This window comes from Rousettus aegyptiacus, unplaced genomic scaffold (genome assembly GCF_014176215.1).
Source record: "Rousettus aegyptiacus isolate mRouAeg1 unplaced genomic scaffold, mRouAeg1.p scaffold_m13_p_3, whole genome shotgun sequence".
NCBI classification, from domain to species: domain Eukaryota; kingdom Metazoa; phylum Chordata; class Mammalia; order Chiroptera; family Pteropodidae; genus Rousettus; species Rousettus aegyptiacus.
Window position 1 is genome coordinate 71,481,787 of NW_023416306.1, and position 17,811 is coordinate 71,499,597.

The 17,811-nt window shown below is 42.8% G+C and overlaps 1 pseudogene; it reads right to left on the bottom strand.

Moving 5' to 3' along the window:
- Nucleotides 1–499: 499 nt before the first annotated feature.
- On the bottom strand, nucleotides 500–1,943 carry LOC118615083 (annotated as a pseudogene).
- Nucleotides 1,944–17,811: the final 15,868 nt, after the last annotated feature.

A 17,811-nucleotide genomic window follows, 5' to 3' on the forward strand; every position in this document is an offset into this window, starting at 1 on the left:
GGGTCTAATCTAAAACAAATGAATGGATATACTTATGAGGTCCTCCACACATGGAATTTAAAGTCACCTGTATGTTAGACAAGTTAGGAGCCCAGGACATGACGCTGTTCCCTGTTGTCAGCCTGGGGGATAAGATAGAGTAGACAAAGGCACCATTAGGGGTAAGTCCTGTCCTGGGAGGACACAGGCCACTTGCCCAACTTGAGATAGAAGGGTGGCTGGGAGAGGAGTTGATCCTGGCCTGTGGTACTAGACAATTTCTCCAAAGGTAGTGGGCCAGGGGGTCTCCACTGGTGTCACAGTAGAGGAATGGGCCAGAGGCTAAGGACAAAACTCCCTGTTAACAGTGAATCCTCTGCCATCTGGATACAAAGGCGAAATTCACCAGCAGTGGTATTTACAGTCAAGCCTCGCAAAACATCAATCCTCAAAATGTACTCCTGTATGGGGGATGTGTACACTGGATATGTCCGAGGAGGCAATCTGCCAATACCCAATGTCATAGGGACCTGCTGCATGCTAATGATTTGATCCCCATAGCCTTCTATGGTTGCAGCAAGCCCAGAAAACTGTCGGGATTCCCATAGAGCAGGGCGCTGTCAGCTCCTGTGTCCACAAGGGCTAACACCCTCTGCATATTCCCGGGGAGAGTGGGGGGCCTGAGGGGTGGTGCCGGGGGGTGGTGTACAGTCAGTTCCGCTCGTGGCCTCTTGTCAACCGGCTCCCCTGCCAACCGGGTGTACCGGCCGGATTCCTAATCACCGAGATAATCCGCTAGCCGAACCTTACGGGTTGTGGCTTTCCCAGGAATAGGAGTGAACTGTTGGTCAGGGCGCAGCTGATTCCACAGTGCCAGCCACACTTCATTAGGTGGCTGCTCAGTCATTTCTGCAGTGATCCCTGCTGCGAGAAGATCAAATCACATCTACCGGAAGGTCACTTTCACAGTTTATTGGGCTGGGCGCTGCCCCGCCCCCCTCTTTGGCCACGCCTCCATCCGTGTACTGGCTGACTTGGGAGTGGTACAGCACACACTTGGGTGGAAAGCTCCCTGAGTTTCACTTCTATATCAACGTTACCTCGTTGATCTGCCTATCCACGTAAGGGACCAGCAGTGCTGCCATGATGCCAAAGGTACCAGCTGGGCCAGAGGTCAAGATCAAGTCCTTCATATGGGTTGTAAATACCACCTCATCGGGGCTGGTGTACTGGGCCTGAAACACCATCTGTTGCATACCCATTTCCTGAATTATATGGACCAGATCTAAGTACGTGGTCCATCTGCTCACTGTCTCTGGCAGCTCCCCAGGGTCAGCCCACACTGTTCATGCAGCGGACATGAGCCAGTTAATGAGGGCATGGTTGCCTGCACCCCATGCCGAACATGCCACATTCTGGCACCTGAGGGACGGTGTCACCGTTACTGAGGCCAGCTGAGCCATCTCTTCCAAAGATAATTCAGTCCCTTCGGCCCCGTCATCCCACAGCCACAACAGCCGCCCTGGAACCATCTCCCCAGCTCTCTGCCATATCTGTTTTCTCAGGTCCCAGAGTTTGGTGGGGGTGTAGTGGATCAAGGTGGTATGCTTTTTTAGCCTGGGGGCATCACAAGCTTGCCCCCCTGGGGCCAACGGCTGCTCTACTTCAACCTGCTGCCATATCACCAGCCATACCTGCAGGAATATCCCCAGTGGGCTCCCAGACCTGGATGATGCAGCGACCCATCAGGGCTGTTCTGCTGCTGCCAGCCACCTTTCCAGTGCTTCTTCCTGATGTTGCAATTGTTGTACCCGCTGAGCCTGATCCTGAACCTCCAGGCTGGCCTGCTGCAGCACTACCAGGAGCATCCAGGCCACCCAACCCACTGCCTCCAAGTGAGCAGTTGGAACATTTGGCTCCAGCAACTCCAGGGCTTTCCAGACGTCACCTGGACATGGCTTCATTCCTTTCCAATCCTCTGGGGACGTCCATGTAGCCAGATATGGTGCCAAAGGATACCACTGGGAGGCAGGGTCCTACATGTTTTCCACCAGGTATCCTCCACCTGGGGAACCATCCGGAACGCTGGGGGCTATACTCACTTCATCCTGTTGGCTCCACCACGTGTCAGCACCAAGCTGATCAAGAAAGGAAGTTTTTGGTGATGAGACGCCCAGTTGGAAGAATATAGGAGGAGCCGACATGGGAATGAAATAGCAGGCACCAAATTTATTGCCAGGAGACCATGCTTCTGCGCTAGGGGTATGTCAGAGAACAATAGTGGCATTCTGCCACACGTACGTAATAAACAATAATCTGAGTCATATTTACATAAGTTAGGTGCAGGGGCCCTACTATTAATTTAACATTTCAAATCTGAAGTCCTATCCCTAGCCAGGAGCCAGGATCACAGCCAGACTTGGGACCCACAGGGGTCTAATCCTACTGGAAACCTCTAGGAGACTGAACAAAATATGCCTGCAAATTGTCCTACTGGTGGGGTGAGGAAGTGTCAGGTATTTATCTCCAAACTCCTTTCAGTTATTGGCTGAGGGTAACTGCAAGGGATGTGAACTCCCTGGTGCTTCCAACATGTCCCGCATGTGGGCTCAGCATGTCCCTGCAGCTAAGAAAGCCCTTAGGAGCCACCAGTGGAGTGGAGAAAGCTAAATGAGGAGGGGATGCCCGGTTGTCAATGAGACAGCAAAGGCATTGGATGGAACATGATAATCAGTTATGCAAAAGCCCACAATGAGCATCTTCCTGGGATATCTGTGGCCTTTGGGAAAGTTTGGTTCATCAAGGGGCTTGTGTCAACCTACAGCCGAGGAACTCTCTCAAGATCAGGAGTCTTTGAAGGCTCAAGAATTGTTGCCATTTTTGGCTTTCACAGACTCAATTTAAGATGCTTTTACAATCAGAGCTAAAACGTTTTTTATGTAATGTACTTCCTAAATTGCTGCAAACATTTTCAATTACATAACTTCAACATCTATTTTATTAGAAGCAACGTATATTTTTGTTGTTGCTAGTGAAAAGAGAAAATATCACTTTATTTACTGTGGACAATGGCAAAATCTTCTAGGATATTGACCAAAAGTTGGAATGACTACCATTTGTACTAATCAGAAACTGAAGCATTAAAATGCAGCCCAGGGGATAGAGCTGACAGCCACACAATCATGGGGTTTAGAGAGCAAAAAATACCTTTAGCTGTAGAAGCAGACTTCATGAATAACAAGACAGACTTTGTCTTTAATTTATAGATATTCGAAAGATTGAGCAAATTCCATAAATTTCTTATCTTTCTTAGAAATTACTCAGATCCACCTACTATTAGATATAAAGGAAATAATCAAGCTGTTCATGAAGAGGTAGTGAACAAAAAATTGTGAACCTCAAAATCGTTTTAGTTATTAGGAAACACGCACTCACAGACTCACACACATAAGCTCAAACACATACACACACACACACGGAAGCTTATTTGCAGAATTGTGTTACTTAATTTAGAAGAAGAAATATGTATTTGGTCTTCATCCTGTTTCTGGCATAGGGCTCCTAAACGTCTTGGAATTTTTTAATCTATAAGAACAGTGGGAGCATCTTCGGTTATAATATTTGTCTGTTGTCTTCAGTCCCTGAAATAGGTTCAGAGCACTAAAGGTGAAAGTAGCATCCACTTATTTATAAAGAGCCCCTTTCAACCACTCCTGAATTTACGTTAATAGGGTGACTTTTGGAAAGCCTTTAGGTAACTCAGGGATAGGAACTGGTTACCAGAGAAGCAACAGCGATTCGAGGGTTGGAAATTTGTTTCACCCCTCCCAACTTCCCAGGAAAGGGGAGGGATTGGAGTATGAATGGTCAATGATTTAATCAAACATGCCTAAATAATGAACCCTCTATGAAATCACCCCTTACACCCCCCCCCCAAAAAAAAAAAATGAGATTTGGAGAGCTTCCAGGTTGGTGATAGTGTGGAGATTTGGGGATGGTGGCTCACTCAGAGATGGGGCAGGGAATCTTTGAGCCCCTTCTCACGCACCTTGCATCATTTCCATCTGGCCGTTCCTGAGTTATACCCTTTTATAATAAACCAGTGATCTAGTAAGTAAATGTTTTCCTGAGTTCTGTGAGCTGCTCTAGCAAATTAATCAAACCAGAGGAAGGCCTTGTGGAATTTATAAGTGGTCAGTCAAAAATCCAGGTGACAACTTGGACTTGGGATTGGCATCTCAAATATGTGTGTGTGGAAGGATTGTGGGAGCATGGATGGCAGTCTTGTGGGACTGAGCCCGCAACCTGTGGGATCTGACACTTTCTCCAAGTAGATAGTGTCAGAAATGAGTTAAATTGTAGGACACTCAGCTGGTTTTCCAGAATTGTTGGATGAGAGAAAAAAAACCCCACATACTTAGAGTAAAGAAGTGTTCAGAGTATTGTGTGTAGCATAAAGGGAAACGACTGACTTTTTCTGTCACAAAAACCAAATGGCTCTGAATGCCAAATAAGTAGCTGAAAACCTCCCAATTTCTGGGTCATAATGGTAACTATAAATTGCTTAAACATTTCTGTTGAATTACCTGCGTCTTTTAAAGATTTCCATTTCTCTTTACCTGTGAGGAGTGTATAAAACAGGCAGTGATTAAAAACAAAAACAAAAACAAAAAACAAACAAACAAACAAAAAACTCCCAGGTCCACAGAATTATGATGGTTGTCATGAAAAGGATGTTGTGTAGGAAAGACAATGAATGGGAAACAGTAAGAGTAAATTTCCATTGCTCATGCTTACATGCTTGACTCAGTCGTCATGATGAAGTTAACAGATAACTAAGAAGTAGGGTTCTCCAAACAGTACTATTTGCAGTTTAGATATAGGACACTATCCTTTGTTAGGAGTACCAACCACACCTTGCCATTTCTGAGCCCTAATAATTAATGTCCATAATACCCCCCCTGCACAGTTTTGATCAAAATGATATTTTCGGCTCAAAGAATGTATGACTAATTTTTAAAAATTTAAAGATTACTTTTCTAAAAAACATTTACCCAAAACAATTTATATGCAAAATAATTTCAGCTCCACACTGATTTAGACAACAAGCTAATATCTTGTGGAGGGAGGTCTTTAGAGTGGGGTTCAACTAATGTCACCTACTCACTGTGAAATCTGGAGCATCCAACTGCTGTGATGCCTAGAGATCAAGACGATGTCCATTCCCAAGATCCTTGCCCCTTTGAGTAGCAGAGGTTGTGTGGCAAAGGGACGTCAGTGTAGTGAAGGGCACTGGGTGTGCATAGGAAGCCTGCCCGCAGATCTCATGCCAGTCAGGACCCAGGAGAACATTCAGGATGCTTTGCTCCCATCGAGAGCAATTCTTCAAGGTGGACTGCCATTTCTCAGGCACGACTGAACTGGGCGCCTGCAAAGTGGGCAGCTGCTGGCCATGAAACAAGCCAGGAATTCTGTGTGCCAGTGCTTCCCTGGAGAGGACTCGAGGAGATGAAGCATGAGCTCACAGTAGACTTTGTCTGGCAGAAGCTATGAAATACAAGGAGGGTAAGAGATGCCTGTGCTGGTGAAGGTTCATAAAGGCCAGGGCCAGCAAACCCTGGAGGAGCTACTCAGAGCGCGCAAGCAGAGCCATTTTGCAGTAGCTGTAATGCAGCTTGTTCTGCTGTATCCTTGGCTTCCGAGGCCTCACAAGAATAAAGCTTGCAGTGATACACTAGAAACCTAGAAATCTGTTCTCACATCATCTTAGGTCCAAGTCAACATCCAATGCAATGAAGCAAGATAAGTTTTGATATTATTGGTCTCACTGGCCATAAGCCACTGCTTTCCTTGTCTCCTCAAGCCACCCCTTATACCAGAGCAGGATGAAAGCTAGACATTTTTTTTTCTTTCCAGGCTTCTGTGAACTGTCTGTTTACAATTTTTACCCATTTTCCTGGTGAAGTGTTTGTCTTTTTCATATTGATTTGTAAGAGTTTTTCACAATTTAGCAAGAAAAACATTTATCTGTTATTAACTGTTATAAATAATCTTTTAGCTTTTCATTTCTAAAAATTTTTGTGGTATTTTATGACATGCAGAATTTTATATTTTTATGAAGTGTTAGTCAAGGTCTTTAGTTTTATGATTCCTTTTTTCATTTTTATGTGACTAGGCTAATATCCACCTGTATTTTTCAACTTAATTTAGGTTTTTACTTTATACATTTAACTCTTCAAACCATTTATAATATATTTGGTGTGAGGTAGGGAATTTAACATTTTCCTCTAAGTAGTTAACCTGCAGAGCAGCCATCAATTACTGAATAATCATTTCTTATTGGTTTGTTAACAAGAATTTTATTCCCCTAAATTCTCCATGAGTTTCATTTGCATGGGTGAAAAAAAAAAAAAAACAGTTCTCTTTCCAAGGGATTGCCATACACTTTTTGTCTATAGGCACAAAGGATGATCAGGAAGTATAGAACTTCTAGATGCTTTGCCATCCTAGAGAGACCTGTTCTATAGGGAGATAAGTGGAAACAAAGGTCCTAGTGGCCAATGTGGTTCAGGGTGGTACAAGGTGGAAAGGAGGAGAACTTTTGATGGAGAAAGTGGGCAAGCAACGAAGCAACTATGTGGATAAGAGGAAGGAGAGAGATTTGGTAGCTGCTGTGAAAATTGAACTTTGATAAAAGGAAATATTTCTAGAGAAGGTCGTTGGGAGGTTTTCTAAATTTTGTGAACTGACTTCGTTAAGAAAATCTACTGTTAAATTCTATCATTCTTTAAAGCATAGCAAATGGAATATGCTTTCCTTGAATATGTTGGCAAAAATTAGACCTCATGGGACATATTGAGTTACTTTAGGAACCTCATTTGTACAGGCACTATATATACAGCCTTTTACTTATGATATATTACTGTATTCTTAAACATTCTAGAACCTCTTTATGAGGTTTCTATTGTTCTATCATTGTAATAGTTCCTACTCACTTGAAATAGTACATGAATTACCATCATTTTTAACTTTCTGTAGTCCAGCCATTGAAGGGTATATGTCAATTGTGAATTACAAAACTAAATTATAGTAGAATTTAACCTCTAGCAAAATGCTGTATGAGAAATGCACCTGAAAGTGGTACCTGATTTGCCAGGTAAAAGCAGAGGAGAAGTCTGTTATAAGTTGAACCATATCAATCAAATGTTTTAAGACTACTATTGGGTCCTTGGTGCCCTTGGTATAATCTAGCCTCTTAACTCTACATATGAAGCTCCTTATCATCCAACCCTAGTTTACTTCAGAGCCTCTTAGCAAGCTCCATGCTCCACAATCCCTCAAGACTCTGTTCAAGTGTCCTCTCATTTGTAAAACTTTCCCCATCTATTCCCAAGTCAAGCAACATTTCTTTTCTCTGAGAAATTACCGTATTTTATGCCTGTATCTATGTAAACAAGTATTATGACATATCATAATTACTTTTCAGGATAGCTGTCTCATTCTCTGGAGTTGCAAGTGTATTTCCTTTCCTATTGTATATACAGCCTTGTGCCCAGCATCCAGTGTGGTTCCTGACACAGAAAAATGATCGCTCAATAAACTATTTAATGGAATTTTGTCAAATCCCTGTTTTTTGTTTTTGTTTTTGTTTTTGTTTTTAAACTTAAATTCTCCCTTGGGCTTGCTTAATTGATGGGATTTCATGTATCTTTTTAAAAGTCAGTAGAATGAGCAGAATAGACAAAGTTATAATACCCTGGGATGTTCTGTGGTCCAGAACTCCAGTCACAGTCCTCTCAGAGTAGCCTACTAGAATGTCACAGGACCATCTCAAAATCCCCTAGCCATGTTTTGGATGGCCTAGGGCTGGAGGTATGAGAGAGTGTGCCTGAAGGAAAGGAAAGAACAAAAAGTCTCTCTGAGATCAGTCGCAGGTCTACCCCTGCAACATTTTCCTAAACAGCAAAATCTTAAGTCTGCTTTAGAGTAGATGCTAGACAATGCCTTTTCTGAGGTCTGGAATCTTGGTAGGCGGTAGGGTGAGGCGGGGAAGTGGCAGATGTGGGGAGAGCAGCATTTTGGGGCATGGGATTACAAAAAAAAATGTTTTTGAGAAATTGGAAACATGGAGATAGACGAAGACCCTGAAGTCCAGCAGAGCACCTGGACACCACTCCATGAGGCCAAGCCTTCACCGCAAAACTCAGCTGTAAGTTGAAGAATTTGCCCTTCGATAACCTTACTTCCATGGCTTCAGAATTTTGTAATAATCCAAAATAAGAAATATATTTTACACCACAAGCCAACACAACCATATACAAACAGGCATAACTAAAACAACGTTCTCCTATTTATTTTCATAGATGCATCATAGTATGATGTTTTCAATTTTATTCCATTTCACTGTTTAAGAAAAAAAAACTCTGCTCATGACCCATTGCATTGAGTTTAGGATCTGCAGTGTGAATATCACTGCTCAAGGATAACTGAAGAAAGAACAGTGTCTTAATTTCTTGAGATTATGAGAAGAGTGTTTAGGTGCCAAATGTGAGGTTATTAGCCAGGAGGAATGTCATGTGTCCCATCGCCATTCATCTTAAGTAGATGATGAAGACTTAGAGTCCTCAGTTGTTAGGAAAACACCAGCCATAACCTATTAAGTATTAATCATGTGTCAGGAAGAGACAAAGAGATAGAGATGGGGGAGAAAGAGAGAGAGAGGACATAACCTTGGGCTATCATGAGTAGAGTGACTGATACAATAGGAGGAAGGCATACAAGACACAGCAGATGTCAAAAGAGTCTTTCTGAACGAGAAATTACACATACTCAGCTTTTTGTTAACCACACAAAATCAAAATATTCTAATTGAATTAATCTGGAGATCAAAACTCATTCTAGGTTCAAAGAAGTAAGAGGCTTATAGGTAAGAGCTAACTGGACAGAATGAGCTTTTGAATAACACAAAGTTCACAAATATTTTTTTCCCACTCTTGGGAAAGTAGGAGGAAATAAATTAGAGGCACATGCCAGGACCTTCAACCTCCCTGCCTCCCACCAACTTCTAGAACAACTAAACATCAAGCATCCCTTAGTGGTTTCCTCTTTGTGTGAACATGCATGAGCGATGGGAAAGAGATATACTTGAGGCCAGTACATTTTTAACTCCCTGGGAGGTATTTTTAATCTAAACATACCTCCATTTGAGCCTTCAAAGATGAAATAATGAAGCAACTTTCCCTGAGTGCCATATCTTATTCTATCATCAACTTTTTATAGACTTGAACACTACATCAATTAACACCTTTTAACTCAGGACAAAATCCTCCTCTGGGAATAGTTATATCTTAAAGGAAATGCAGATACAGAAAAGACCAATGTTATACTGTAGTTCTGGAGTTAAGCACTATTTTCTGCCCAAAACAGAATTTGCTGTGGGTAGAATATGCCACTCCTTAAGGCAATTGAACAACAAAAAAAAAATTTTTTTTTTTTTTTTTTACCAAAAAACCTTTATTTCTGTTTGAAGTTCTCATTTCACATGGCAGAAGTTAAACTTCAGTCAATTCAGGATAAATTCTGTTCAGCATTTCCCTTTCCCCACTTTGCTCTTGGGTTGCACCTACTGTCAGTGGTCACTCCCTTCCGTACCCTGAGGTGTTGCTACGCCCACCTCTGTGCAGGCATGCTGCCATCTCTGCTGCATGGCCTCAGCTGAAGGGCAAGTTCTCACCAACTCTGTTGTGTCCCACGTTCTGCAGCATCTATTCTTTTGTGGTGATATAGGAATATTCGACCACTATTCACTGAAGTGGAAATTCTCATGAGATCCCAGGAAAACAAATGTACTTGAAGCTCCAGGATGAGGTACGCCAGCAGCTGGATTTCCTTGCATTTAAAAATATGTGACACGTAATAAGTGAGGAATGTGCTACTTTCTTGGACACCAAGTTAGCGTGGTTACCTCAGGACAAGTGCCTTAGGACAAGGGAAGTTAGTGTGCTGCGTATCTGCTGCGTCACTCTTCATCCTTCTCCACTATGCTCTGTTCCTGGGAGACTCTCTTGGGCCTCCTTCCCCTCTGGCTCCAGTGTGGTTCCACCAGCGAGGCACTCTGGCGATAGATCAAAGAGCGAAAAGCGAGGTGTTGATCTTTCAAGCATTTTTCCTTCTGAGTCATAGGTGGGCAGAGGTTGCATTCCTTTCCTGAAAGCCGTGTGGCTGTCAGGTGGCCATCTCCTGCAGACACGGATACAGCCACAGTGATGCCTACAGCTCTCTCTGGGCCCCAGTGACCACTCCCTGCCCTGCCCGTTAGGCCTAGAGATGGTCATGTTTCTTCAATGCGTCACTGTCCCTGGTCGGCTTTCTTTCATCCTGCCCACCCACAGTTTTGTAAATAGTTCCTTTACTGAAGTCTTTCTACTTACCCTGCTTGCTTGTGCCATCTTTTTTCTGCTGGGACCAGACCAAATTTCTTAGTTTTACAGACATTAACCTGTAGGAGGATTCTCCTGCCTCTAAGTATAGAATAACATTTCTTAGATCTGGAGTGGGTCAGGTTTTGATGTGGAACAGAGAAACTGTTCCCACCCCACGGTATTGTACCCAACACATCCATCCCAGTGATCATGATATGTGTACCCCTTCAGAGAGGACTGTCCTGTCCTCAGCCCCTGGGTGGCTGGCCATCGTGTCTCCTGTTTCCATCTGTTTTCCCAAAACCAGCTCAGGTCCTCATACCTGGGCAAGGACAATAAATTCATAGGTTGGCCAGCAACTGATACCATGCCTAGCTTGAAAAGATGAATCAGATTTATTGGCACTTTCCTTCCAAAAAGTGAACCAGACAGAAATCAGTAAAAAGTGTAAAACAAATAGTAGCTGTGCCTGAAGCTGAGAGGTGAGCAGAGAGTCATTAGGCAGAGTCAAGTCCACACGTAAGGGAGGCCATTGGGGCTCCTGCCAACATGAGGTTCCTAGGAGAGTCGGAGCCATGGTTAGCAGGCTGCGGGAGGTGGAGGGAAGCTGTGTGGAATAGAGGGAGGCAATGTGCATGGGGGAGGTTGGGGGCAAAAGAGTGACTCCAATGATCAGGGTAACAGCAGAACCCTTAAGAACATTCCAGAATGTCCTTCTAGAAGAGGCAGGGGTGGCCCTCTGGACTGCTTGTCATGAAGCCTGTGTTTGCATGAAAAGAACATTGTTTTTACCTAGATGTTATATCTATTTAGAGTGACTAGAGAGGAGCTGATGGACTTTCCATTGGGCCCTAGGTACAAGTCTGAGAACCTCAAATTCCTCATTCTCCCACAGCTCTGGATCCCGTCTGAACAACTATCCTCATCCTTGGGTTCCTGGGAGATTGCCCAGCAAGGTCATTAAGAGCATGGTGTCTGGAGCCAGCCAGTCTGGGTTTCTATCCCAGCTTGGCCACTTAGTAGCTATATGGCCTCTGGGCAAACTGTTAACTCTCTGTCTCTGTTTTCCCATCTGTCAAATGCGGATAATAATTGTACCCCTTTCACAGGGTCATTGTCAAGATTAAATGAATTAATACATAGAGTGGTAATTGACACATGGTGTTTCCTAAAATTGTTATTAGTACCACTTTCACAGCTCTCCTGACTCTGCTTGCTCTCATGAAGCAGTCAGCGGTGGTGCAATGTGAAGTCTTTAGCATCAGCCCTCTGGGTTCACGCCCCTTTTACCAGCTGCATGACTTTACAACTAACCTCATTTTCAGTTTCCCCACCTGCAGAATTGGAATAACAGTAATCCCCACCTTGAAAAGTTGTTGGAGGAGCCCAATGGGCAATGTGCAGGGAGAATTCAGCAGTGCCTGGCACATAGTAAACGCTGAGGAAAGCTGAAGTGTTATTATTACTCAAGTTAGAGTATGTGACCCTCTCTCCATTAGTCTAAAGCAGGACTTTTTCATTTACATGGAGCTCTTCACACTAAGGCGTACCTTCATCTTTGCAGTAGTTCTCAAGGTGATCTTAATTAATAGCTATGTTCTCAAATATGAAAAATTTACATAAGTTATTGAAGATTTCAATTTTTAGATGTCTTCAAAATCTAAAATAAAGAAATATATTTATCAGACCCTAGAGTTGAATTTCTGTCTTATTTGTTGAGCATGTGTTAGCTCGGATCTAGGAACTAGTTATAAAAATGAATGAGACCTTATCACTGACCATGAGGAGCTTATAGTTTAGGGAGGGAGATGGGTATGTGAGCCTGTAGTTCTACTACAATGTGATACTTCCTGTGAAAGAGAAACTCACAAAGAGGCAGTGATAGCTCAGTGGAAGGGGTTATCAACTCTGTTTGCAGAGGTGGAAGCAGTTTTAATGTAAGCCTTGATATACCACATTTGACTTGGGTCTTGAAGGATGCATAGGCGCTCACCAGAAAGAAAGGGAGGGGGTTGGATGAGAAGGGAATGCATTGCGGGAGAAGACGCAGTGTGTCCATTGACCTGGAGCTGTTTAGAAAGAGGTAGAGGAAGAGATGAGGAAGAAGAGGGTCAGAGCCAGATCAAGAGGGCAGTGCAAATAAATTTGGACCCCATCTGCAGGCAGTAGAGAGGGGTCCAGACATTTTTAAAGAGAACATAGCCAATTTCATATTTCACTCTGGTAGTAAGTACAGTGGACAAGTGACTGGAGCAGGAGAGGAAGATAAGAAAAAGAAGGTGTGAAGTGCAAAAATGACCCAATCCCAGTACACCTGAAATACATATATGGAGAAGTTGAAAAGCATAGCACTTTTCAAAAAGATGTTTGGGAGCCAATCAAATATGAAATCTCTGTGTCACTCATGAATAAGAATCCTCTTTAGTTAAGTGAAGTGTTTGAAGGAGGAAGAGAGAAAAGGTTGGGCCGACGCCCCTATTCCATGACCTCGCTTTAGTCAGAAGTTCCATTATCACTCATGGTTTTCAGGCACCTTGCAATCAGGTGATTAAACCAACTCGAGTTCAGAGACAGCTGCCACAATAGCAGTAAGAAAGACAAACTCTTGGCCTCTTTTCTCAGGCTTAGGCTCTGGGCTACTCAATGCAAATCTCTACTGTGTCCACAAGACATTCCTTAAGAGTTTCCAGGTTAGCTGAGGTCTGGGCTGCCATGGATAAGAGAGGGAATGCTTTTAGCGAGCAAGGAAAGCATGAGAAGAGCAGGTCTCCTGGGACTCAGCGAAGTCAGAAGAAGCAAGAAGCAGCACATGTATTCAAAGAAAGTGGCCTCAGCTCTGCTCATGCTCTCTCTGGTGAGCTCACAAGGAAACTAGCAAAGGGGAACTGCAATCAACATCAAATTACTTTGATGGGTGAAAGGCAATCAAATCCCAGAGGAAAGGGCAAAACCCTGAAGGCCCCAGGCCCAGGTGCGGAATTTGACTGGGTCTCCACCACTAGAGGGGTCCCCAGATGCTGCCTGGTGGAATTGGAACATGCTCACTCCTTTTCCTCTTTATTCTTTGGGTACCCAACAGGAAACATGCTAATTTTTCAGAGGAAAATTATGCACCATGATTTGTTGATAAGAAATGTCCAACATTGTGACAAGTTCTTTATAAAATCAAATACTAGTAGATATTGTCGCCATCTAATCCCAAGAGATCAGAGACCCCCTAGGGCTTTTTTTTTTTTTTTTTTACTGCCTCTATATATCAGTTATTGATCTAAGATATACCTGGTAACTCTCAAATTCCTGAACTGTGAACAACCATTTCTAACTGGAAACAAAGTAAAATGTGAGTCCATTTTACTTTGGACCTCTCGCCAAAGGCCCCACATTGGCACCACATCCATACATATCTATGTCCCCATATTACAGCTGCATCAACAGGCACGCGGTTAAAGGACAGCCCCGAGATCGCCCAGTGAGCCATAGTCCAAGCCAAGAATAAGATCTGGGCCTCACGACTCTTGCTCTGTTCCCTTAATGCTCTCTGCCCTTATAAGGTGATTAAATGGTTCTTTTTCTCCTTAAAAGGGTGGGGGAGTTGTGGGAAGGGGGGAAGGGGAGCGTAGAAGAGGGCAAAATTAATTTGAAAGCAACTATTTGAAAGCAACTATTTTGCCCAAGTCTTAGAACACTGTAGTTCTTTTATTCGTTGGGAAGGAGTGGGTATACAGAACAGCTTTGTTTTTCAATTCATTAACTTCCACAGAAAAAGGCCATCCTTTCTGTTTATACTAAAGGAACTCGATGTCGGAGCCATCGCCATGTGTGTGGTGTAAATAAGAAAGGCCACCAGTGGAGATCCGTCCCTTTCATGATGAGAAAATTAAAGTTAGTTACTTGGGTTCCAGGGGAAGTTTCTAACTTACCAGATGTCAGCTTTTATTTTTTGTTTCAAGAAGTAGGTAAAATAGCTGTGGTTTTAAATTTATTATCTCCTTTAATTTTTAGAGCCCCAGTGACTTCTAAAACACTTCCATGGACACAAATGCTTTAATGAAAAAGGATGGCATCCAGAAAATGCTCCATAGATGAGAGACATCAGAGAGCAAAGTACTTCAAGTTATCACGACATAATTACATCTCTGTAGCCTTGAGCACAGAACTGGGTGTCAGTAATTAATCCACCAAGATAACCAGGCCCCTAAGGAGTTCTGCTATTACTGTTCTAACATTTCAATGGCAAAGGAATGTGCTATTTACATATGTCTGTCGCAAGAAAATAAATCTAGTTTTGCATGTTGGCCAGAGGTGACAAGGGAATATCAATAACAGATCCAGACTTTTCAAATGTTCCATCTCTATAATTTGCTCTAGTCCATGTTCTTTAGTGCACTTGCCCCAAATAGCGATTTGACAAGGCTTGCAATGAATATGATGGGCTTGCACATTTTATCTGTTCGAAAGTCTCTGAGAACAAAACTTTTAACTACAGCATGTTTATTATTCATCTCCAGTTATACTTGCATAATTAAAACATATAGCAAAGAAAACATTTTGGTAATGTCAGCGCTGACCTTTGAACTTGTGCTTTGCTCCATCAGTGTTGTTTGATTTACAAGGAAGTGACAGTTTGTTTCTGTCTTAATCTTGTAATTTTCACCGGAGTCTGGCAGTGACCTCAAAGACACAGGCCAATTTCTTGTGATCAGGGTGGATTAGTGACTCAGAGAAACAGGCTTTATTCCCAAATTGTAATGCAGAAAGCTTTGATGGGCCTAAACTTCTTCCAGGCTGTAAGTTCAGAGGCTGACATGGTTAATTATAAATTTTAATCTGAGTTCGAAATAAGTCCATCAGTCAGTCACCTGAGCCCCAAGACAGCACACCACCTAAGATGAGTGTGAACTTCAGGAATAAAGCTCCTCCCTGCACTTTAACTCCATTGCCTTCACTCTGCCATTTTCAGTCTTGCTCAGTGGATCTGAGCCACTCAGATGGCTGATTGACTGGTACAGACCTTTGATAACTTGATTAAAGGGCAAATGCTAGAAAAACCTGCTTGGAGACACCATATTATTGTTTATGACTCTTCACTTTGATCCCAAACAGGAAGATTGAAGCCTCAGAAGCAAACAGAGCACAGTGACTCCTAAGGATTGAGGCTCCCACGGCTAGTAATGTCCCCAGTAACAGGGTCTCTGGGCCAGTGGTGCTCAGCGTTAACCTCATCCCCCACATCTAGTCCTTTACCAAGACCCCTCAGCTCTATCTTCACTGTCTGTCCTCTCCATCTGTCTCCCATGCTGAAAACCACCTCTCACTGTGTCCCCTCGGGCCCCACAACCAGCCTTCCTATGCAGCAGGGTGATCTTCCTGAAAACATAAATCAGATGAAGCCAACCCTCCACTTAGAATCTTTTAATGGCTTTCTATTGCACCTAAAACAAAACTCACGGTTTTCAACATGATTCCTAAAGCCCTATAATAATCTGGTTCCTTTCTATCTCCCAGCCTAGTTGTGGGCCTGTCTACCTTGCCCATACTCCAGGCCAACAGTGCTGACCTGTATTTGGTTGCTGAACCATGGCAGAGTCAAACTCTCCACGACTCGTGGGACCTGCCTGGGCTGTGCTTCTGTTTCTATGCTTAGATGACACCAACCCATCAATCAAGTATCAGTTGAAAATCACTTTAAGAGCAGCGTTTCTTAAACACTTCCCACTCTCCCAAACACGCAGACTTTTATCTACTCCAGCAGTTCTTTATTTTTTTTCATTGCACTTTCTGCAACTAATCCTTATATTTTTACATCATTATTAGATTAACACCTGCCTCCCCCATGTGGGTGGATGCTTCTCAATATCTATTTTCTTCTTCTTTAATAAAAAAAAACCCCAACTTTTATCTTGGCACATTGTTACCCACTTAAAAAGTATACATTTCTCACTTTCCTCTATGGCTAATTGTGGCCAGGTAACTAAGTTCTGACTAACGACATGTATCCTTCCACCTCCATCTTCATTTTTGCTGACCAAAATGGAGATGTGATGGCTGGAGCTTGGGTAGCCATCTTGGACCATGAGTTGGAAGTCATAGGCTTAGAATGAAGCAACAGAAAGAAGGGAGCCTGGGTCCCTGGTGATACCGAAATAACTTCCATATCAGTCTTGAATTGTCAAATTTCAGTTTCCTCTTCATATGAGAAAAATTAACTTCCATTTTTTTGTTGTTGTTGATCTGTATTGAGTGAATATTTACAGAAAAATGAATGCATCATCACTTTGCAGGAAAGACTAATAACTGAGCCAATCTCACATCTTCTCTGCGGAAGTAAGGGAAAACACAGGCAAAGTTCTAGGTCTTCAGTTTGGGGTTTTTCACATGCCATAGATTTTGAATATGTTCAACATCTTTTTACAGTCTCACATATCTTAGGCAAAGGTTTCTTTTTCTCTCCGAAAAACTAAAATTTCACTCTGTTTCTTAGCATAGTCTGCTTGCAAATTAGGTTGTGAAATTCAATGAGCCCGCTTTTTAGAATTCATGTGAATTAAGATTCTCAACATCTATGTCACATATGAATATGCTCTAAATATAGCTTCATTCTATAAATAAGTGAATTTGCAAAGAGAATGCCTTATTTGAAATGTGCCCTAAAGATCATGTTTCAATAAGATCCTGACATCCCCATGAGAAAACCAGCATCCAGAGAGGCAACGGGCTTTGCCCAAGGCAGGGTTCATGTTGGCTCAGAAATGAATGCTTAAGGTCAATCTGAAGTCAACATAATGTGGTACCTAGAGAGTAGTCACCCTCAGACTTCTTCAATTAACTTCTGATACCAGTAAAAGAAGGAACTGATATTTTAGAAGGTTACACTGGGGGTCAGCAAAAGTATAACCCATGGACCAAATCTAGCCAGCTCCCTGTATTTGTAAATAAAGTTTTATTAGAACACAACCATGTGTAGTCATTCATGTATTATCTGTGGCTTCACTGGGACTTTATTGCAAGCAGTTGCAACAGAGACTGTATTGCCCACAAAGCCAAAAATATTTACTTTCTAGCACTTTATGAAAAAATTTTGCCGACCTCTGATTTATGTGATAGGAATACATCTTTATCAGTTACTTTTTAAATTGCTAATTATGAGAAAATAGAACGTTCTCCAAGAAGTTCACCTCACTTTCCCAAGCGAGCTTCTGAGATCCTACTCGTGCCTGCCATTCCCCTTGTTAACTGTGCACTTAGGAATTTTTGAACTCTACTCTGTGTGGGCCTCTACTTTTCCTGCATCTGGTTCATCTCTAGCCCTTCTCTGCAGAGAGGGAGGAAAGTTGGCCTTAGTCCTTCTCAGTCACCACCAATCCTCCATGAGGAGAAGCTGCTGATGCCCAGGGTGTGGGAACTTCTGCCT